The sequence below is a fragment of the Schistocerca americana genome, chromosome 2 (genome assembly GCF_021461395.2).
Source record: "Schistocerca americana isolate TAMUIC-IGC-003095 chromosome 2, iqSchAmer2.1, whole genome shotgun sequence".
Taxonomy (NCBI): domain Eukaryota; kingdom Metazoa; phylum Arthropoda; class Insecta; order Orthoptera; family Acrididae; genus Schistocerca; species Schistocerca americana.
This window is the reverse complement of record NC_060120.1, coordinates 815,718,844-815,742,751: the sequence shown is the minus strand read 5'-3', so window position 1 is coordinate 815,742,751 and position 23,908 is coordinate 815,718,844.

Sequence of the window (23,908 nt, the reverse complement as noted above, 5' to 3'; positions counted from 1 at the left end):
GACCTGAGAGGAATGGAAAAATGGAGAAAGAAATAGGAGTAAGGCTCAGAGCAAAATTAAAAGGTTTCAAGAGCTTCCGGAAGAAAACAATTAAAAAAGACAGGTGCAACAATGATAGAAGAAAGAAGAGAAAAATGTAGAGAAAGAATGAAAAATTACTGGAAAGAAAGAAAGGAGAAAATAATGAATACATAAATTATTTCATGTGGCCCTTAGTAGACTAAACCCTTTTCTCCAATTTTCACATTATTCATATTCAAGATTATTGTTTTAGTAACATGATTCATTTGATTACCATGAGATACTAAATTTACCCTGATATTTACCTTAAGGAGCTAGCATTTCAGCTTATCTTACTTTCCGAGTTTAAAAATCTCAGAATTGTGCTCATTAAACATGTATTCAAGAAGGGAAAATCTAAGGAATCAGTAGAGTTTAGTAAATCTATATGCTTTAACTATTTTGCACTCACCTATTTTCATTTAATTTACTTTCCCAGTTTTGTATTTTTATATTTGCTGCATTCTCATCTAGGTCTCTGGACAGATGTCCTTCCTTGGATCCACCTGACCTTATATATATAGGTTCCCTCTTTCATAAGTAAACCTACCCTCTCATTCCTACCAAATTGGTTCTGGCCCTTGCTTCTTTGTATTCACCTGACCTTGGGTATAGATTCTCTTTTTCCTGGTAAACCTACCCTCTCATCCTCCTACCTCTCTACAAATCTGGATACAGTCACCTTCATGCTTACAATTATATTGCTAGTCTTTGATCATATGGTTTTTACCATTTCAAATATTGAAGATTTCACCTCAGCATAGTGATCTTACCCAAACTCTGTATCAAATATTAGTTTCTCACTTCCTTCTTTTCTGTCATCACTCCTATTTCTCATCCTGTTTCTATTTATGTGTTATATAAGTGCCTCTGAATACCTTATCTAATGTTAGTATGTCACTTCATAATTTTGTAATTTGTATCTCCTTCTGTCCTATCTCCCCCTCCTGCTCAGATGACATGAGTAATATAAGCTACAACCAATCAAATGACTGGAGAAAACTGAATGTCTTCATGTAAAAAACTTTAGTCTGTTTCACTACATAATTTTTCATGATCTCTCACCTTCACCTGTGAAAGCAGGGTGTCATTACTACTACATGGTTCAGATAAGAGAGGGGTTATGGTAATAGTAACATCCACATTTGGAAAGAGGGAGGATAAAATTGGTACTCCTAATGAAGAAAAGAGAAAAGAAAGTACAAGAATTAAGTGCAATAGGATCAAGATGAAAAGATTATAGATACCAAAGACAGATCCCTTCCCACCCCCCACCCAGAGTTCCCCTTCTGCTAGGGTTCTTGATTGTAATGCCAGAGGGAGAAGATGGATGGCATTCCATACAGAATGGATTATCACAGGTTCACTGTCACAGACTCCAAAAATTGATTCTAACTAACCTCTGTGAATAACCAGTACAGATCTGTTAGTCACAAATTATTCATCAAGTAGTTGTTATCATTTGTCCTAATGTCTTTGTCAATCACCTTTGTGGATCTCAACAACCATGTGATACTTGGTCATTCTATATACACACAACATGTGATGAGTACTATTCTACTGAGGAAAATACGTTACTCTCCTGCAAAACATACACAAAACCAAACCTACTGTTTATTGTTGTTGTTGTGGTCTTTAGTCCTGAGACTGGTTTGATGCAGTTCTCCATGCTACTCTATCCTGTACAAGTCTCTTCATCTCCCAGTACCTACCACAACCTACATCCTTCTGAATCTGCTTAGTGTATTCACCTCTTGATCTCCCTCTACGATTTTTACCCTCCACGCTGCCCTCCAATACTAAATTGGTGATCCCTTGATGCCTCAGAACATGTCCTACCAACTGATCCCTTCTTCTAGTCAAGTTGTGCCACAAACTTCTCTTCTCCCCAATCCTATTCAATACTTCCTCATTAGTTATGTGATCTACCCATCTAATCTTCAGCATTCTTCTGTAGCACCACATTTCAAAAGCTTCTATTCTCTTCTTGTCCAAACTATTTATCGTCCATGTTTCACTTCCATACATGGCTACACTCCATACAAATACTTTTAGAAATGACTTCCTGACACTTAAATCTATACTCGATGTTAACAAATTTCTCTTCTTCAGAAACGCTTTCCTTGCCATTGCCAGTCTACATTTTATATCATCTCTACTTCGACCCTCATCAGTTATTTTACTCACCAAATAACAAAACCTACTGTTTATACGGAAGGAAAAAATACAGAATCCCATGTACAAAGTACTTAAAAATATTTGGATCATTTTTTACAAAGATTGTACAAATAATTACCTAATTTTATTGTGCTCTAGTATATTCTTCAGTTATTATAGTAAATCTTTATCTTCCTATTACAACATATGAAGATTATGCTCTACTTATGTATTCAATGTATATGTTTATCTGTACCTTTTTAACAATGTTATGAAAAGGATAGTTGCTACTCTCCACATAGCAGAGATGCTGAGTTGCAGGTAGGTACAACAAAAAGACTGTCAGGAAAGGACATGCATATGTACGCACTCAAGCAAACACAATTCATACAGACATGACCACAGACTCTGACTGCTGAAGCCACACTTTGAGCAGCAGTGCATGATGGGAGACCCAACCAGATGGTGGGGCCAGGAAGGAGGCTGCAGTAGTGATTGGGAGGCATAGCTGGGTAGGGGGATGGGGCGATAAAGTGCTGCTTGTGGGAGCATACAGGGACAAGATGGTGGGAGGGTAGGGCAGCTAGATGCAGTTGGGAGGTTAGAGAGAGGGCAGGGGAGTGTTAGTGGAAAAGGAGAGAGATAAAAAGACTTTAGGTGTGTTGGTGGAATAGAGGTCTGTGTAGTGCTTGAATGGGAACAGGGAAGGGGCTAGAGGGAAAGGACAAAGACTAACAAAGATTGAGGCCAGAAGGATTATGGGAATGCAGGATTACTGCATGGAGTGTCCCCACCTGCACAATTCAGAAAAGCTGGTGTTGGTGGAAAGTATCCAGATGGCACAGGCTGTGAAGCAGTCACTGAAAGAAGAACATTGTGTACTAGAGCAAGTCTTGAGGAAGGCCATTCCTGTCTTGGATTACTATTATCCACCACCTCTACAACAACCTCCAAACCTCCCCCACATCCCCTCATAGATGACAAACCCTGCCTTGCAGATCTACTACACTTACTTCACCCTCAAAAACACCCTCTCACGGCCATACAGAATCCAGAACCTAAACAGACCAGAAACACATTCATGAACTCCTTCTCCAAAAGCCTTAGCTCCTTTCCAAAGGCCTCAACTTTTGCCCCATTCCCAAATTCCATCATGCAGGACTTGTTCAGGACCTTCTCTCCTTGTCTTGGTCCCAACAGTAGCAACACTTTTTCATCACTCACCCTACCAATCAGACTCAACTCACTCATCCATCCAATCATGATCCACCCTCACTGTCCCCACACCAATCCCTGCTAACTTTCCACAATTGTTTAACATTGAACCTTGCCTCACCATCATTCCCCAAATCCCACAACATTTAAACTAACCTTACATTCATGGAAAGAACCACAATTCGCCACCTATAAGCTGATCCCAACCTTATAATCCTAACTGCTGACAGAGGCTCCACCACGATTGTTTTGAACTGCAAGGATTACCTGGTAGAAGGACTCTGCCAGATGTCAGATCCATCCAACTATAGATCCTGCCACAGTGACCCTGTTCCAGAAATCCAGCAGTATCTGCAGTCTCTCTTCAAATCCTTAGGCGCATTCCAGACACATATTTGACCACTGTCTTCTTTTACAATTGCAGAGTGGTGAGGGCTGCAGGAGAGCTGCTACAAGTAAACAACTCACTACGAAATCACAAAACACAGTTTCTATAATTCTTCTTTATTCAAGTAAGTTCTTGACTCACAACAACTGATAATTAACAAAGCTTTTCAGACAACATGTTCAAACATGATGCTTCATTGCTTGACCAAGGTCATAAGTTTGTACTTAACTCAAGGTATTATAGCATGGTGTCTATATAATAACATTTTATTTTTATTTTTTATAGTACTTGACCATTGTTGTCAGGCCCCTTTCTTGTTAGGAGTCCACAACACTCCCAGAGCATGACTGCAAAGCTTGACCCCTCACTGGCCAGTCCAAATTACACATCCGTCGTCACTTTCTGTGCTGTGCATACGTTTTTCTTTCTCAAATCTGTACATAAATTCTAACAAAACCAGGTACTGTAGATGCTCTTTATGCTACTACTAGTTAAGTCATATTTTTCACAAGCACATCTTTCATTGGTCTAGTAAAAGGAAAATTAAGCACATTGCTATGCTTTATAGCAACATGTACCACTACAAACAGCTTGGTAAAATTTAGCATTAAAGGGCTATGACAATAAATGACCAACACATAGTGCATTTGCTAACAGCATGATATGACCTGCAGCACCTCTCCTGTGATTGTGACCGTATCAAATGGACCCTAGAAAGCTGGAGAACCATGATCTGGACAGATGAATCCCAATTTCAGTTTGTAAGAGGTGATGATAGGGTTTGAGTGTGATGCAAACTCCACAAAGCCATGGACCCAGGTTGTCAACAAGAGACTGTTTAAGCTGGTAGTGGCTATATAATTGTGTGGGATGTGTTTATATGGAATGGACTGGGTCCTCTAGTCCCACTAAACCAATCATTGACTGGAAATATATAAGGCTAAATGGAGACTATTTGAAGCCATTCATAGACTTTGTATTCCCAAACAATGATGGAATTTTTATGGATGACAATGGGCTATGTCTCCAGGTCACCATTTTTTGTGATTGGTTTGCAGAATATTCTGGATAATTCAAGCAAATGATTTGGGCACCCAGATCAATCAGCTTCCCATCAAACATTTATGAGACATAATCATCAGGTCAGTTTGTGCACAAAATCCTACAGTGGCAACACTTTCCCAATTACGAATGGCTACAGTGGCTGCATGGCTCAACATTTCTGCAGGGAATTTCCAATGACTTCTTGATTCCATGACACAATGAGTTGCTGCACTATGCCACAAAAAAGGAGGTCTGACATGATATTAGGAGATATCCCATGACCACTGTCACTTCTGTGTGCTGATACTGAAGTCTCCCCTATGTCTTACCTTTATTATTGCATGATGATTCGCATTTGCATACCTGTGTGTCTTGTTGTAATTTGCTATGCTACAGGCAGAAGCAACCACTGATGGCTACTTCTATAGAGTATTCTAACAAACAGTTATGACTGGCACTAACTACTGAAACTCATCATTATGGTAATTACTTCCAGATTACTTTATACAGTATTCCTATGTTAAGAGAAAAACTCGTATTTTGAAATAATCCCCTGCTCCTCCTTCTACGCTACTCAGCTGCCATTTGTATCTAATACTTCAAGCAAAGCATTTTAACTTTAGACAGATCACTATTACCTGTCTGTATACTTCAAAATTTAGGATCTGATACAAATATGAAAATCTGGTTAACTTACATTCACTCTCATTATTATACAAAAATGCCATTAGGGATTGTGTGTTTTGACATGTATGTGTCCCCTATGTCCCTGAAGAAGCATCTGAAAGACATTCAATTATCAACTTTGCACAGTAATCTTATTGTACACTTCCGCAGAATAAACAAATTTTTCACCTTAGCTACAACATCCCAGAAGATATAACTAAGTGAAGTCAGCTTTTGTTTAACTTGCCCACATGCTGGTGCCACTCTAAGGTTATTATCCAGTGGATACCCAAGAATCTCATAGATGGATCCTCATCCAACATATGCCCATTTATGTCTACTTGTGGTACCTGTACAACATTTTCATTTGTTTGGAATTGCATAATATGAGTTTTTGCAAGATTAACAGTTAAGGTGTTGGCTGTGAACTAATTGAAAACGTGTTCCATTATTATTCTGGCTATGTCTGGTACGGAACTGTTTGCACTTATTATCACTATGCTTGCATCACTAACAAAAAATTACAGCTTTTGAGGAGTCTTCAATATTTCCAGTAAATCATTTATGTAGACCAAGAATATAAGTGAGCCATGCACTGAGCTTTGTGGTGTACCTGAATTAATGCTTCCCCACTCTGAATTCAATGTTGTTCCTTTCGAGAAGTTTTCTGATATGGCCCTGCTTTTATTTATATTACTCCACTCATGTAAGGTGATTACCTTTAATACCATATCATTTTATTTTCCACAGCAAAATTTTATGATATACTCGAAGGCCTTGATAAGAACACAGAAAATATCAACAGGATAATATCTGTTGTTTAGTTTCATTACAGTTGAGTTTGTGAGATCATATATTTCTTTCTCAGTAGAGAATAACAACAATATGGAAAGAGTAGACTGCTCTCACCACATAGAGGATGAACTGGGTTGCAGATAGGCATAATGAAAAACAATACTAAAATGTTTAAGCTTTCGGACAATATACTTGTTCCATAGAAAACTCAGATACACCCACACAACCACAATTTACACACACATGGCTACTGTCTCCCACCTCAACACCTGGAGACAGTGGCCATTTGTGTGTGAGTTTTGATTGAGTGAATGTGTGTGTTTTCTACTTTGAAATAAGGATTTTGTCTGAAAACTTAAATGTTTTATCATTCTTTTTCAGTGTGTCTGTCTGTGACTCAACTCCTTCTCTATGTGGTAGCAGCTATCATTTCCATATTGCCGTTATTCCATCCTGGACTTACCTTCCATTGTCTGATTCTCAGTAGGGAAGCCTTTATGTTAGATAAATGAAATTGTTGTTAAAATGCTTTTCTCAGAAAGATGTTTCAGTATCCTGTAGTGAGATATTTTCTCCAGAATCTTTCAGAATATGGAAAGAAGTGAGATTGGTCGATGATTGGAAGTCAGTTGAACAATCACCCTTCCCATTATTACAATTGTTTGAATATTTATTTGGAGAGGATAAAATGAGCAAAGAGTGGAAGAGTTATTATAATGATGGAAGGAGAAACTAAAATTGGAAGATCATATGTTGTCAAACTATCTTTAACACAATGATCCATGACCATGGAAAGACAGTGAAAGGTATTTTTTTCCCCAGTATAAACACCTAAGACTGTGACGATAGGACAAGTCCAATGCAACATCATATTAAGATGGTCAACAATGAAGATTTGCTGAAAGACATTAAAAACTCAAATCATGCCAAGTAATAAATTAAATAATAAGAAGTGAATAAAGTAAATATTCATGACACTACACTTAAGCTCAAACAATGTATATGTACAGGACACTGTCCTTCGATTCATCAGTACAGGCAAAAGGCTACAACAAAGAGAGTAAACATTTGTCCTTCTTTGCAATGCAGTTTTTAATGTATTTTTAAGTCTTTATTAGAACTAGTCTTTTGTAGTAATAATGTAAAATATGTCATTCCTAGTGCAAGATATTTTGAATCCCAGCCCCCCCCCCCCCTCCCCTCTTTTTTTTCATTGTAAATATCCCTAAACCATTGTACATGAGAACTGGATTCACAATGCTCAAAGAATGTTCTTAGCTTCCACTGTAAATGTCAATGACCCACTGTAGATGAAAACTGGATTCAAATTGCTGTAAGAACATTTTAGAAAAGAATGAAATTTCTCATATTCTGTGAGTTCTTAGTGTACTTCATCCTATCGTTAATCCTGTATTTTCTCTCTGAATAGTGTAACTGTGTTGGCATTTACTGTTCAGTGAAATTTTACATTTTCTTTCATAGTTGAACCTGAATGAATGAGACACATTTTTGCTGCCATTTGACCATTGTGGTCAGATAAACAATTTATTATGGGTTTCACATCTATTTCATTAAAGACAGACAAATTTAGAAATAATTGACCAATTTTTGCTCCACAGTAACCTTCTATTCTTGTTGGGAATGTTACTGTGGTGGTCAAACCAAAACTGAATACTATTAATTCTAGCTGTCATTGATCAGAATTATACAAGATGAAAAAAATATTGAAATTTGAAATAAATATTGAAATCCCCAGATACAATCATTTCCCAGTTGTTTCTACAAAGTCTCATAAACACCCCTCTAATTGATTCATAAACTTTAAACATTTCTGTTGGGGTTGTACAGACTTTGAGAACTGCCATATTGTATGTTTCCATGTCTATTAGGCCCTACTTTATTTATTTATTCATGTCCATGGACCATTCTGTAGAATGGCACTGGACAAGTTTATATGAAATTTGAAAAATTAGAAGTGTAAAAAATGCGTAACTACATGCATGTATTAGCAAAATTCTTCAAAAATAGCTTCTAAAATACAAGCATCCAAAAATGTTGATGTACATACATGATTACCAAAGACTAAAAGCACTTTATGTTTTTTGAAGATTTTTTTACATATTTGCACAGTTACATATGATACATTGCATTTTTTTTGTTCTAAGGTATTCTTTAACACTCTATGGATAAGTTTCAATCACATAACAGTTTATTTTTGAAAGCACACATTTTTTATTATCTGTATAGTTTGGCAAATTGTTATATAGAAGGCACCGTGATTTTACAAGCTCTTTGTCAGTTAATTTGAGTCCATTTTCTTCAGTATGATAACCATTTTTATTTCTTGTGTTATGCTGTTTAACAAGCAGCATGGTTACCTTTTACATAAATAATAATTTCGTATATGTATAAGATGCTTCCGTTAACATGTTCAGTTCCCTGCATGTATTTCTGTAGGAATATCTAGGAGATAATTTTGTTATGCATCTTACAGCCTTCTTTGGTAGCTTTAGTATTCTGTATGTGCACATCTGCAGAATTTCTCCAGATCTGGATGCAATTTGTGAATGAACTAGCCCTTAGTACATTGTTAGCAGTGTTTGTTTGCTTATTGTCCTTGAAATTTTTCTAATTAAAGTAATATATATTTGAACTCACTTTGCAACAAATTTTATATACTTCTTCCATGTAAAGTACTTGTCCACTGCTATGCTCAAGAATTTATAAGTTTCTGTCTCTTTGAGATCCAAGTCTCCAAGCTTGACAGTAATACTGCTCAAGTTATTTGTTGCATTTGCATGGATTTGCATATATGTGGTTTTATTTACATTTATAAAAAGATTTTTTTCTCTGAAATGTTGACTGTTGAACCACTACTTATAACAAAGGAAGTGTCATCTGCAGACATGACAGCAGTTCCTTTTTATTCTGGGCACATCACTTACGTATAAAATAAAAAATAATGGGCACATCACTGATCCATGAGGCACTCCATATTCAACATATTCGAAATTTGAGTAGGTACTGTAATAGTATTGTTCACATTTTGTTTTATTTGTACACAGTGTTCTCTATTTTCCACAAATGGTTTTATGATATCACCTACTTTCCCCTTATACCATACTACTTAAGCTGTTCCAAACAATCAAAAGCTTTTGAAAGGTCAAGAAACATACCACAAACTTTCTTTTGTTCATCTAGTGCTTCAGTTACACATTCTATAAATTCAGCTACTGCTGTGTTTGTGGAACTGCCACTCCTAAAGGCAAGCTGGGAAACATTCAAAGTATTGCATTCTTCTATAAAATTTACTACCCTGTCTTTAATTACACATTGTATTATTTTAGATAAGATAGGTTTAATATTCATTTGTCAGTAATTTCCTGGTACTTCCTTGCTGCCTCTATTGAAAATAGGGGTCACTTTACTTTTTAAAAAACATGTTGGGAATAGTCCTTCTTCCATGGATAAGTTTATAAGAAAAGTAAAAAGGCTTTACCACCCACTGTGGGCAACATTTAATTTGTCTAGTAGATATACTGTCTAGTCCCTCAGTATATTTTGTTTTTAATCAGTGTATTTTTTTACTAATTCAGGTTTATTTGTTGGGAGAAGGGACAAACTTTTTGGCTCATGAGAACTATTTATGCATGCATTTTGTGTCAGGAGAATTTTGCTTTATTAATGTGTCCATTTCTTCAACAAAATGTTGATTTAAAACATTACTGACATATTTAAGGTTCCTGGTTTCCTTCCCATTTTTCTTTATAGTTATGTTCCCATTGTTTTTTCATGTATGCACTTTCCCTCTCCTTCTTTATGTGTAACCATATGGTCTTTGTGAGATTATTAGAAGCTGTAATTTTGTTTATGTAGTAACTGTATTTGGCTTCTTTTATCAATTTCTATCTGACCTCTTCTTGTCCCTACAGGCATCACAGTTTGCTTGTGTTGGGTTTATCTCAAATATTCATATATAGTTTTTAGCTCTTCCCACTTCCTTTACACACCTGATGTGACACAATTTTTATTATACGTAACATTTGTATTCTTGCATACTAATGGGCATGAAAGATATTTGTAATAGGATAATGTTTTGGAGAATGATTCCCATCCCTTATTTACTGAAGTACAGCACTCAAACACGTTTCCTATGCAGTATTCGCTGGGACATTATATCACTATAAGTGTATATAGCCACTCCACCTTTCTTACTATTACACATACTATACAGGGTGATTCAAAAAGAATACCACAACTTTAGGAATTTAAAACTCTGCAACGACAAAAGGCAGAGCTAAGCACTATCTGTCGGCGAATTAAGGGAGCTATAAAGTTTCATTTAGTTGTACATTTGTTCGCTTGAGGCGCTGTTGACTAGGCGTCAGCGTCAGTTGATGCTAAGATGGCGGCCGCTCAACAGAAAGCTTTTTGTGTTATTGAGTACGGCAGAAGTGAATCAACGATAGTTGTTCAGTGTGCATTTCGAATGAAGTATGGTGTTAAACCTCCTGATAGGTGGTGTATTAAACGTTGGTATAAACAGTTTACAGAGAATGGGTGTTTGTGCAAAGGGAAAAGTTCTGGATGGCCGAGAACGAGTGATGAAAATGTAGCACGCATCCAGCAAGCATTTGTTCGCAGCCCAGGGAAATCGACTCGCAGAGCTAGCAGAGAGCTGCAAATTCCACAATCAACTGTATGGAGAGTCCACATTGGCACTTATCTGTCCGTAACTACCTGAACGTCAACTACCCGAGGCGATGGATCGGCCGCCAGGCAGCCCGTGACAGAGCACTTCATCACTGGCCTCCAAGAAGCCCTTATCTTACCCCCTGCGATTTTTTCTTATGGGGGTATGTTAAGGATATGGTGTTTCGGCCACCTCTCCCAGCCACCATTGATGATTTGAAACGAGAAATAACAGCAGCTATCCAAACTGTTACGCCTGATATGCTACAGAGAGTGTGGAACGAGTTGAAGTATCGGGTTGATATTGCTCGAGTGTCTGGAGGGGGCCATATGGAACATCTCTGAACTTGTTTTTGAGTGAAAAAAAAACTTTTTAAATACTCTTTGTAATGATGTATAACAGAAGGTTATATTATGTTTCTTTCATTAAATACACATTTTTAAATTTGTGGTATTCTTTTTGAATCACCCTGTATTATGATGCTAAATTATATTCATCTGGGCAGATCTGTTCAGTCTCTGCAACTTACAGATAATGTTGTATTATGAAAAGTACAGCTGTAGAAATACATTTATATTTTTTAGTGTCTTGTGTTGATATGAGAAACTCATTTTTATTATTGAAAAAGCTTCTCATGATTTGATGTAAAAGTTGAAATGTATTATGATTGTCAATCTATGTACTGTCCAAGCTGACATTATTTTATTATTGCAAATATGTCCATTTGCTCTATCTGTCAGAAAAATTTACTTTCAAAAAGGCCTAGTGAAAATATTTGAAATCACAGTGATAAGACAGACACAGTTCTTGCTACACTGAATGCATCCGAAAATTAGTACTGCCAGTAACCTCTTACCATAAACATTCAGAGGTAGACCACACCATGTTTGATGTGAATGTGTGAGGGCCGACATACCAGTCACACACTTGTATGATTGTGCCAGGCTGTTGAGTGGCTCATGAAGCTCTGCATTTACATGTTCAATGGACCACTTCATCTAAGGTTTATCATGCCAATCAAGGAGTCACAAAACCTTCTTATTTTTGTGAGCAGTATTTTCAGTGACATAGCGGGTATTATCCTAAATTGCTTGGTTGAGGTTATGATCCAAACTGTTCCCAGCATCCCCAATAACCACAACACGATCTTCTTTACCAAGGTCTTAATTATGAAATTATAAACAGTTTACTTAATTTTTTTCCATCTCTCATTTTGAACTGACTGCCCCTTATTGCCTCTGAAAGGAGCAGCTCAAACACTGAGTAAAGTCTTCCCAAGATTTCAAAGTTGCACAATGCTTTAAATTTTTGTAAATAAAAAGTAATATGTAAACACTAAAACATCTCTGACTCAGAATTGGTTCCAGACAACTCATGCAAATTCACTGTTTCAATATTTTGTAGGAATATAAAATGAATGATCACTGAGGTTTAGTCATAGGTAAGGCAGTTAATTGATAGGATGCTGGGAAAACGCAGAAGTATAAAAAGGAGACAGTTTACATAATACTCATGTGACCAGTACTGGAATATTGCTCAAATCTGTTGACTATACATCAAACAGGTCTAACATAGATTATTGAACATATAAAAAGTAGGGCAATATGAGTGGTCACAGATTTGTTTGATCCATTGGAAAGTGTCACAGAAATGCTGAGAAACCTGAAACAGTAGACACTCAGAGATCGACATCATCTGTCTGATAGATGTCTGCTTTCAAAGTTTCAAGAACTGGTATTAAGAGATGAATGTAGGAATATCTTACAGCCTCCTATCTACTGCTGTCAAGGGACCATGTGAACAAGCTTAGACTAATTATAGTGATGACTACCTGCATCCCCAACATACTGGAATGACACTAGAGATGTTATTTCAGAACTGTTTACTGCACTTTTTAAGTGATGGACCATAGAATGTTCAGCTATCATGACAAAAGATAGCACATTGTGTCCAGCATTCTCGGCCATATCAGTAACTACCGTAAAAATTTGTGACACAATTTTCCACTGACCTCTCCCAGGAGCAATTCAAAAATCACCAGTTAATTAAAACTTTTATATATTGTTCTTCGACCCTGGTGTGGAAAGAGGACCTCTTTGCATTCCTGTAATGTGTTGATACTCACAAAGAGCAGCAGCATTGTTGTTGTTGTTTTGCTAAAACAGCTTTGTGAGTAAATGCATGCTCACCTTGCACAGACTCATGTTGATGGTCTGCTTTTAATGTACAATGTAATGATTCAACCATACAATGACATATCAATACAAGAAAAAAAGATGCATATGCATGCTACTAGAAACATGTTTCTGTAGAAAATATGTTACCTGTGGAGTTTAGTAACATGTTCCTGATTTGTTTATTGTCTCTGTTTCTGTCCATGATGGCAGCAAGCATTTCTCATAGTGTATTCACATTGTCTGCAATGCTATGTGTTGTATTTTTTTCATATCTTCTGGTTTGTCATATCTAGAGATGAGGAAACTGTAATAATATGTGCTGTTGTATTATTAATACTTGAAGGTTTGTGCAAATGAAATGAAAGATGTCATTGTTGTTGGTGGACAAAAACATAACTTGCTACAGCAACTGAATGTGGAAAACAACTCTAGTTCCTGTAATTTCAATTGGATGTCCATGGAATTTGCTTCTGCCATCTGTACACAGATCAATAATTGTTATAAATTTATTACTGAAAAAATGATGACAATACCCAGGAGATTAGCATGCTGGAATCCTATAGAAACAGTAGAATTTTATTGCTTCCTAGTGTGTTCGCTGTCGCTGCTTATACTCAGAAGTAAAAAGTTAGAAGTGAATGAATATTGGTCAATAGATTCTTTCCTTCAAACTCCAATATTTCCTACCATAGCTGCCAAGTAGCAGTACAAGTTGATCCTGTGTTTATTGCACTTCAGTGACAATTCCACTGCGTCTCAAGATATTCTTCTAAAAACACATCTCATTGTATATCACACAAAAAATAAATATTGTGAGTCAGTAGTATCCTTTGAAAATCTAGTGATCAACAAAAGTCTGCTACTTTTCAAAGGAAGGCTCCAATTTAAACACTACATACCAAATAAATGTAGCTGTTTTGGCATTAAAATTTTCATCCTTTGTGACATACAAACCAATTATATTTTGGATTATACTGCCTACACTGGTGCTGTCACAGAAATAGAATCTGGAAATGCTGATTGGGGAAAATCAAGCGATGTTGTTGTGAGTTTGTTATTGCCATATCTCAACAAAGATCATACCATTTACTTAGACAATTGAAATTTGAGCCCCAAATTATTCCTGTGGCTCCATGATAACTGTACAAATGCTGTTGGAACAGCACACAAAAAGCATCATTGCCAGGCAAGCTGAAAAATCTGGAAATACATTATTGGCCATTAAAATTGCTACACCACAAAGATGACATGCTACAGACGCAAAATTTAACCGACAGGAAGAAGATACTGTGATATGCAAATGATTAGCTTTTCAGAGCTTTCACACAAGTTTGGTGCTGGTGGCAACACCTACAACGTGCTGACGTGAGGAAGTTACCAACTGATTTCTCATACACAAACAACCACTGACCGCCATTGCCTGGTGAAACATTGCTGTGATGCCTCGTGTAAGGAGGAGAAATCCGTACCATCACGTTTCTGACTTTGATAAAGGTAGGATTGTAGCCTATCACAATTGTGGTTTATCATATCGTGATGTTGCTGCTTCCGTTGGTCGAGATCCAATGACCGTTAGAAGAATATGGAATTGGTGGGTTCAGGAGGGTAATATAGAACACTGTGCTGGATCCCAAGGGCCTCGTATCACTAGCAGTTGAGATGACAGGTGTCTTATCCACGTGGCTGTAACAGATTGTGCAGCCATGTCTTGATGCCCGAGTCAACAGATGGGGATGTCGGCAAGACAACAACCATCTGCACGAACAGTTCGACGACGTTTGCAGCTTGGAGACCATGGCTGCAGTTACCCTTGATGCTGCATCACAGACAGGAGCACCTATGATGGCGTACTCAGTGATGAACCTGGGTACATGAATGGCAAAACATCATTTTTCAAATGAATCCAGGTTCTGTTTACAGCATCATGATGGTCACATCTGTGTTTGGCGATATCGTGGTGAACGCACATTGGAAGCATTTATTCATCATCTACATACTGGCGTATCACCCGGCGTGATGGTATAGAGTGCCATTGGTTATACGTCTCAGGCACCTCTTGTTTGCATTGACGGCACTTTGAACAGTGGACGTTACATTTCAGATGTGTTATGACCCATGGCTCTACCCTTCATTCGATCCCTGCGAAAGCCTACATGCCAGTAGGATAATGCACGCCCGCATGTTGCAGGTCCTGTACGGGCCTTTCTGGATACAGAAAATGTTTGACTGCTGCTCTGAACAGCATATTCTCCAGATTTCTCACCAACTGAAAATGTCTGGTCAATGGTGGCTGAGCAACTGGCTCATCACAATACGCCAGTCACTACTCTTGATGAACTGTGGTATCATTTTGAAGATGCATGGGCAGCTGTACCTGTACATGCCATCCAAGCTCTGTTTGACTCAATGCCCAGGCATATCAAGGGCTTTATTACGGCCAGAGGTGGTTGTTCTGGGTACTGATTTCTCAGGATCTATGCACCCAAATTGCGTGAAAATGTAATCACATGTCAGTTCTAGTATAATATATTTGTCCAATGAATACCTGTTTATCATCTGCATTTCTTCTTGGTGTAGCACTTTTAATGGCCATTAGTGTACATTTCAAGTCCTGTGGAGCATTAATGGCACTAAAATGGATGGACAAGAAAAAAGTCTGGATGCTTTCCAATGTAAGTGGACCAGGTTTGTGGAGACAGAGTAAAAAGAACATAGAATGGGCCAAAACAAATTGAAACCCACCTGTGTTGTCAATAATAATAAGTCACTGCTTGCACCTGATGAGACAGACAAGCTGTTACCTTCTGTACAGTGCCTCTGAGAGACGATGAAGTGGTACAAGAAAGTATTCTTTCATTTAACTGGCTAGCATGTGCCTAATGCAAAAACTGTTTTTGAAATGCAAAAGCAATGGAAGACACCACCAGCAAAGTACCAGTTGGAAATAATCCATCTGTTGCTTTCATAGTCAAATGTGTAAAAGTGCAATCCCATGAACAACCAAAGAAGAAAGCCCTTTCCGACTGCAGAATAAAGATAAACATTATCCATGGTTCCTCTTAGCAATGGAGAAAAAGGAGATTCTCCAGAGATGCTGCGTAGTATGTACTGCTCATTCACAATGAAAAATGACACACATAAGGTGCAAACAGTGTGATGTGGCTTTCTGCATGGTGCCATTGTTCAAAAACTATCACACACTGAAGAAATATTAGGATGTTTTACTAACTGTGTACATTTCAAGTAAAGGAAAGTAAAAAATAAAAATAAAAAAGTAAATAAAAGTAAGAAAAATGGTTTTTAACTCAGCCAGCAGCAGTCCAAAGGCTGCATCAAAAATGAGGATGGAAAACCACTAACATAAACTGTACTGAACTTGATGAGCTGGTGAAGAAAACAGTGAGCAAGAAGAAGGCAGACATTTACTATCCAATTTCTTATTGCAGAGAATCAACTTTAGGCTTTAATTGCAAACGAAGCCATGGGCCTATCACAAAATGAGCTATTCAGATATATTCTTTGTTTAACTGTGAGTATTGATACATGACACAATTTGCTTTTAAATTTCTTAATTATTTTTTATTTAAGATAGTAGCAAGAATTGTCCAAGATTTGGATGTTTTCACTACGCACTACTCACTTTAAAACTATATATCTTGAAACATGTTCTTTTGATGTTAATGAAATTTTAATATGTTGTAGAAACACACATTGATGGTGTTAGTCTCAAGTTACAGGAATCACTATTTAAGAAGTTCCCATCATTTTTCTAAACCAACTGTTTTTCAGCCCATAATAAACATATAACTGAAAATGTTGGTTAGTTTCAAAGCTCTGTTTCATGGTTATCAGAAACTACAACCACTGTGACCATACAGGATATACTGTTTTTAGGAAGAGCATTACTGAACAGTGGATCTGTGTGTGCCAGAACGTGCTGGAAGCCTGCTGTGGCTGTAGCCTACAGTGACCATAGGGCTGAGTCCACCACCCGCCAGCAGGGTGCACACTTTGTTTCCTGCCGTTAGCCAGCTGGGTGGACAGGATACTCGGCCATTGTAGCTGCAAAATGGTTAGTTTCCATAGCTGTTTCACAGTCTAAGTGCTTGGACCCTTTCCTCCACTACCAGCTTCGCTGAATTACACAGATGCGAGTTATTTTTACAACATATCCTCCACTTCCATAATCATCCTGACCTCAGTCTCAGATAATCCAAAATCCCCACACCCTCCACCCCACAGTTTCCCCTTCTTCTGTCCTGTCATTCCTTCCCAATTCATGTGCCTATGCAGAATTCAGCATGTGGTGGTTTCCACTGGCTGCTACAACAATACCTGCCTAGCCAGCAAATGGGCCTCCCTCCACACTGTTAGCCACCCACACCCCAGTCCCTCTATTTACCTCCTGCCTCCCTCTCCCTCTACCCAACACTACCCCCACAACAATCAGCCAACCTGTCACAAAACACCACTGGCACTGTCAGTCTAGCCAGCATCATGAAAGGGCATAGGGGATGTATGAAAGTGTGTGTACGTTCGTTTGTATACTCCAGCTCATCAAAGGATAAGTCCTAAAACTAGCAAGTTCTCTTTGTTTTCTGTGTACATGTCAATGTCGCAGCACTTTTGCTTTTCAGTGAGTGGTCTCCTTCAATCCTGAAGTACTTAAATTTTACAAGAACTTTCCTATAACATTTATAAATACATTTCAGATCATTAATTATTCATATTAAAAAATTGCAGTTTTTCCCGGTAGTTTTTGGTGAGCTTGATTATTTTTTCGCTACTTTCTATTTACTTGGCTTTTGGTTAAACAAATTTGCTTTATGGGCTATTGTGTATTTGTACACTTCACTTTTATAATTTTTGTTTTGATATCTAAAATGTAACAGACCTGTAATTCCAATCTTGTAATTTTAGTAGTACGCACATCTATTAATAAACTTCATGCACAAACCAGCAGTCAATGTTTGGTGTTGATTTTGTTAAGTCAGCATATGGTAGTAAAAATGAATATATCGATAGTGAGTCTGTACAAAATCCATTCAGCAAGAGTAATGCAATACTCTAAGTCAGACATTGACTCCTGCAATTCTAATCAGTGTAGCTCTCCAGTCTGCATTAGGATAATAATATTAAAATACTTCAAGAAAGCTGATCACTAAACCTGAACTGTTCTAATAAATGTGAAGAGAATGAAAAGTAAATTCTGCAATGTTGTGACCATTATTTAATACCTCTTCATTGTGTCCTATATCACAGGAGGAAGACTGAAGAAGAGTATCCAGGGGACATATGATGCATAAAAACAAGCTGGTAATACTATACCATGCACACTGCACACTATATCTAATTTCAGCAAAAGACAGAGTACACAGTAACACCTAAGCCAAACCATAATTTTCTCATTGTGTTCTCCACTCATCACATTACAACTGACTCAGGTCAGTCCTGGCCGAGCTTATATTCGAGATGCTGGTGTCGTCTCATCAGAGGATACTCTCCCCAAGCAACAACTGCTGGGGAAGAAGAACTCAGGTGGTGTATGGTCTAGAGGAACCACCATCAGGGAAGGCAATGAATTGATGTCAGTGTTCACCTCCATGAAAGGCTGGGTAAGGATGAAGCTTCATGGAAGTTGCATGAGTCACCACAGGACTAGAGGGTCTCTTGGGATGGATAAACGAGTGGCTACTAACTGGGATGGCAAAGGGGAAGTTGATGAAATTGAAGTTATTTCAGTGGTGTTGCTGGAGTCTGTGGTTGGAGATCATGAGACACTTCATGGACCTATGGCAGATAATGATCATCCTGTGAAACCAGGTTGGGTGGGGTCCAAGCTCGTTTGCCCATGCTGGCATGCCCACACAGAGAGGAGAATCTTCAATGACAACATGCAGTGGTGGCAGAAGTAACATTTTGAAAGGGGTGCAGTGATGGTTGACCATAAACCCACTTTGCCAGGTCACAGCCTTTAGTTGAGGTGGCCCTGGAATTTGACAGCACAGAGGGTGGGTGCAGTGTTAGTTGTGATTTCCTTGAGGTATGGCTGTGACATAGTCCTTCTTGATGCAACTCCATTGGTTGAAGGTTTGAATCCCAAATAGGTCAAGGATGGTTGTTTGTGTGCAGTTTGCACTTGAGTCCTTTCTCTGCCAACCTTTGGGAAAAAAGATCAAGATTGTGAAGGTGGTCCTCTGGAGTAGCACCTTGTAATGGGACATCCTCCTCTAGCATTACTTTCCCTCAACAGTAATTGTCGATTCCAGTATTATTTTTCAAATTTTGGGCAAGTCAGTATTATCTCAGTTGCTTTCCTGAAAACTTTCATATGATTTTATGCACAGTATGTTATATTTCAAGATAAAATTTATAAAAAGGAATTACTTTATAAAATATTTTAGTTTCGATGTTACAGGGTGTTACCAAAAATAATGACTCGATTTTAAATAGAATTATTTATCACAAAGAAGGGCTTAACACCAACAAATTGCATACTATAATACTCAGAAAAGACAGACGTTTAAATGTGCAATATGTCCTCCACTGGCTGCGCGGATGACATCTAGCCGATAGCCGAATTCACCCCAAACTGAGTGTAAGGTGTCTTCTGTCACTGAAGCTACAGCAGCTGATTTTCTGGTTTTTAGTTCACCATTGTCATGAGGAAAGGGAGGTATGTAAACATATCCCCACAGGATGAAATCACATGGTGTTAAGTCAGCGGACATAGGAGGCCTAGAGTGTAAAGCCTGGTCTTGCAGTCCTGTACGTCCTACCCAATGGTGAGGCATATTGGGATTGAGGAAACTGCACATTGTTGTGTCAGTGCAATGGAGCTCCATCTTGCTGATAGATGAAATTGTCAGAGTCAAGTTGTGGGAATAACCAGTTCCATAGCATTGCAAGATATGTTACGGTTTCTTCCTCAAAAAAGTAGGGTCCATGAACCTTGTGTTGCAGAAAAAAAAAAAAAACCTCACTTTTGGTGAATCACGTTCATGTTCAGTTGTTTCATGAGGATTTTCGAGCCCCCATATATGCACATTATGATGGTGAACCTTACCCCTAATATAGAAAGTTGCCACATCACTGAATATCAACTGTGACATAAGAGTCATCTTCCATATCCTCTAGAACAGCATTGCTAAAGTCCACTCACTTCACTTTGTCAGTATCTCAAAAAGCTTGTACCAGTTGCAATCAGCATGGTTTGATGGCTAACACATGCCACACTGTCACACACAGTAACACAAGTTCTCAGCTAGCATGACAAGTAGACTTGTGGGGGCTCCATTCAAATGCTCATTGGATTTGTTCCACTGTTTGTTCAGGGACATGTGGCTGACAAGGACTTTTGCCTTTACAGAGGCACCCTGTTTCTTCAACCTGTTTATACCACCGTCGAATGTTCTCTGGTGATAGTGGTTTAGCATGAAATCGAATATGACACGCCCACTGAACTGTGATCACTGATTGAGTATGACTAAATTCAATAACACAATATGCCTTCTGTTGCACGGACATCATATTGAGCAAGACTGGCTGCATGCTCCAGATCAGCACTCATAGTGACATCTAGCGGATTTTTTCTGAAACTCTAGACCATGTCGATTACATCTAGCACTGTTTCAGTTACCTAGTGACATTTCCCTCAATATTATTACAAGTTAAAATTGGGTCATTCTTTTTGGGACACCATGTATAATCGTTAAGTATTAGTTCTGAATGTACAATTAAAATTATATTTTTTTAGAAACATTTGAAATTATGCATTATTTGCATACTTGAGATTTCTGTTATTAATTACACAATCATGTACTGTTTACTATATTTATTTCTGGATTCCTATATGAAATAATAATCGAAATTAATAATGTAACAAAAACTAGCAGGAATTCATTTGCTAAGAAAAGTTGTAAACCCTTTGGAATATGGTCGTTTCCACTGAGTGTGAGAGTCACAAACTTCCTCTGATGTGATCAGACATATTTTTGTGTAATAGGTGCCAACAATGCAATTTTGGATTTGTTAATGGTGAAATATCAAAATACTGTATGATATACTAAAATGTGAGAAAATCAGTGGAAAATATATTTACATAAAAAATTCTGCAACAAGACTCTTTCAGTTTATTTAATTCAAAGCAGCCGTGAGGACCTGATGTTAGATTTTCAGCTTCAAGAATCAGACTCTTACACATGAAGAACAGGAGCCTTCTCAACATGACAAGCTAAGTAAACTTGAAAGTCTATTGTAATCTTTGCATCTCTCAAATCTTCATAAAAGACTTTGCTTATTAATCACTTGGACTGGGCATTCTTTAATATGAACAATGGATGGAAGAAGGAAGGAGGGGGCAGATTACAACATCTAACCAAGTTATGACTGAGGTATGCAGCACAGTTTGGAATATTATGTAGTAATTGATTCATCAAATGCTCGAAAATGGCAGGGGCCAAAGAGATTTTCTGGTGGTAGTAGCCAGTAAGTTTCCACTTCAGCCTGTGCATTAATTATCACTTTGAGGCCACCACAAACTACCAAATTACTTTTAGGTTTGCATACTCATACCAGTGGAGTGGTCTTTTCATTATAGCGAATACGTGTTAAAACATCTTCTTTAATGAGTCTTTTCTGTTTTAAGAACACTCTTCATATCTTAGGGCACTGTGGAAGCTTTGAAAAAGTGTGAGGCATAGTTCTGAGTGATGCGAGCTTCAAAATTAGTTGCCTTCCCCAAGCCAGGTAAGAAGATATGAGCATATATGAAGGGAGACCCAAAAGTAACCGGAATCGTAATGCTGCACATTGTGTACTTGTAGTAGCACGTTGCGCCACCAGAGGGTTGTAGTAGGAGCTCTGCTGCATCATTCTGCTACATGGTGTCACCCAACAGTGAGAAGTGTGGTTTCTTTGGCAGTTCTTTGAGTGTGCGTACAGTGCAGACATGACACGAGGAAATGGCTAGTTCTTACAAACAACGTGTGGCAGTGAAGTTTTGTTTCTTGCTCAGCAAGAACATAGCAGAAACTGTTGCGATGATTCAGACAGCCTACAAGGACGATGCTCTTAGTAAAACACAAGTGTATGAATGGTTTTCTTAGTTTAAAAATGGAGACATGGTGGTTGAAGATCAGCCCCGTTCCAGTCGACCTTCAACTGCTCAAAGCAAAGACAACATCGACAAAATCCGTGGTCTCATCAATGAAGATTGATGCAGGACAATCGACCAACTCGAGAACTTGTTCGGGTTGTTCTGGAGCTCAATTCAGCACATCTCGACCATTGATTTAGGGATGCGAAGAGTGGCAGCAAAATTCGTGCCGAAGCTTCTTACCAGAGATCAAATGGATCATCAGGTTCAAGCCTGTCTCAAAATGAAGGATGCATTCAAAGATGATCCACATTTTTTCAACAAAATCATTACAGGTGATGAGTCATGGTGCTATGGGTATGATCCACAAAGTAAACTACAGTCATCACAATGGAAGTCACCTGGCTCACCTTGACCAAAAAAAGCTCGACAAGTGAAATCAAATGTGAAAACGATGTTGATCTGTTTTTTTGCCATCAAAGGGATTGTACACTCTGAATTTGTCCCTGAAAACCAGACAGTAAACCAACAATTCTATTTGGAGGTTATGAAATGGACTCACAGAAGTTTGTCGCGAAAACGTCTGGCTTTGTGGGATTCTGGCATGTGGTTCCTGCAACACAACAACGCTCCCGCACACACGGCTCTCAGAGTTCACCAGTTTTTGGCCTCAATGAACACAACTACCTTGACCATGTGCCCTATTGGCCGGATTTAGCACCCTCAGACTTCTTCCTATTCTCGAGGATGAAAAGAGACTTGAGAGGGAAGCGTTTTGCGGATGTGGAAGACATAAAACGTATTTTCATGAAAGTGCTAGCAGGTACCAAAGAGGACAAATTTAAAAGGTTCTTCAAACACTGGAATGAACATTTGGACAGGTGTATTAATGCTAATGGAGAGTATTTGAAAGGAGATTAAAGTTGTATTTGAAAACAATAAAGTATATGCTCTCTAGAAAGAAATTCTGGTTATTTTTGGGGTCCTCCCTCATATATCACAGGGAGCCTTTAAAGTGGCATAAGCTCCTCTGGATTGCCGGGTATGCACTCTTCCATGAACTGTAAATCTGAAAACGAGGAAAGAGTCTATCACAAAAAAGTCGTTCAATTGTTGGGTCAGACACCACAAGAAATTTTACTGGATGAGTGATTTTATTGCTTGTAAGTGAAATTGGAAGTTTTCTTAGCAAGTATACCTGGTGTCATTCAACAACCCACAAGTTTGTCTTCACAGCCTGCAAGGCTCAGTTTTAGCAGGGACACAGAAGCACTGGTTCCCAGAAGAAATTTCACAGAAGTATTAGTGTCCAGATGATATTTGGCAGGGTGTTTTCCCATGAACATATCAAAGTACATTTGCAGGAATGCATTGTGAGAAGTCAGCACTTTCCTAGTTTTATTAATCACTTGGCACACTACCACAGGTTGGGACATACCAGCATCAGGACTGCTATAGCAGACCTATTGCTAGTGTCCTTTTTCTGACAGACTTGTGGGATGTTGGGTACTGATGGGGGAACACTTTGGGTGCATGGCAAAAGAAACAGTGCTCATAGTCAGGCAGCCACTGGTGTGTCTTCTCACCATTTGTGTGGTTGCTTATGAGGCCATCTG